Consider the following 1,723-nt stretch of genomic DNA (forward strand, 5'->3'; position numbering starts at 1 on the left):
ATATGTAATTAACAGTGTCATAATATAATTAACAAATGCTCTATTTGCTGAAAGTCAGCCTTACTGAATAAATAATAAAATGATAACAGTATTTATACAAAAACGCCGAGAATCAAACCAAAATGCATAAAATAATTAGATATAGCATAGATTTAGAAGGATAGTAGAAAAGACAATAACTTGTAAGTTAGACTCTAAAATAGTGGACCAATTAGAGGATTTAATAAAATTATACAAGATGCAGCAAAAGAAAATAAATCAAAGAACAATAAGAGCCAGAGAAGATACCTGGATAACAGAAGAAATTATTAAACTAATGAAATACAGAAACAAATTCTACAATAATTTAAGAAATGCAATATAAATGAAGTAAGCAAACATAATGCCATAAAAAATGAAATATAATAATAATAAAAAAAGATATAAAAAATATGATCTAAAAGCAAAAGACCATACTATTCAGAAGAAACAAAAAAATGTGAAAGTGGACTCTCGAAAAATATGGGAACTAATAAATAAAACATTAGGAGGAGGAAAAATAAAAAACGAATATAAAGAAAATATTGAAAAATACAGAATAAAGATAAAAATATATTTCTACAGAAAAGGAAGACATTGCGGAGTATCTCAACAAACATTTTGCTGAAATAGGTATGAACTAAAAGAAAAATGGATCATTGCAACCAAATACCCTAAACATATAAATCAATACACAGACTAAAAACAAAAATCCAAATTTTTGAATTAACAGATGAGAAAGAAAAAAAAAAATTGTTGAAATTCTGAAAAATAACGCTGCACCTGGCGAAGACAAGATAACAGCAAGAATCACTAAAAAAATAATAATATAATAGCTCCCTACTACTTGCTGTTTTAATGAATAATACATAGAATGTGGTGTATTTCCATCGTGTCTTAAAATGGCTACAATAAAACCAATTTTCAAAACAGGAAACAAAACAGATCCAAATAACTACAGACCTATAACATAACAAACACATTCTCCAAGATATATGAAAAGTAATAAAAAAAAGATTACTTGATTTTCTCATTCAAAAAATTGACAAAAATCAATATGGTTTCCTCCCTTCATCAAATACACAAGGTGCCCTAATAGATTTGACTAATACCATCAGTCAGCACCTTGAGGAAAATATGCACACAGTTGCAATTTTTATTGATTTACAAAAAGCTTCGATACAGTAGATCATGGCATATTACTTAATAAACTAATAGATTTAGGTGTAGAGGGTTTGTCTTACAGCATTATCAAAGATTTCCTCATGAAAAGAGTGGTAAGGACGAAGGTGGGAAATTTCACAAGTGGAGGATGTAACATAACCTGTGGAGTTCCACAAGGTTCTGTATTAGGACCTTTATTGTATCTATTATACACCAATAACCTTAAAGACGCAAAATAAAGGGAAGATACATATTATATGCAGACGATACAGCGATAGTATATGCGGATAAGGATATAAAAAAGACTCGAAGATATTATAAACACGGACATGAAAATATACACCGAGTGGCTAACTGAAAATAAACTAACAATTAACATAGATAAAACAAAATACATATATTTCAAACATAGAAAAAATACTGAGAACACTAAACTAAAAATTGAAGTAAATAATAGAGCAATAGAGGAAGTGGAAAGCATAAAATACTTAGGACTGATAATAAATGAAAAACTGACATGGACAGACCATATAAACAAAAT

This window comes from Ctenocephalides felis, unplaced genomic scaffold (genome assembly GCF_003426905.1).
Source record: "Ctenocephalides felis isolate EL2017-DRISC unplaced genomic scaffold, ASM342690v1 CF-g0.4_SCAFFOLD_01886, whole genome shotgun sequence".
Taxonomy (NCBI): domain Eukaryota; kingdom Metazoa; phylum Arthropoda; class Insecta; order Siphonaptera; family Pulicidae; genus Ctenocephalides; species Ctenocephalides felis.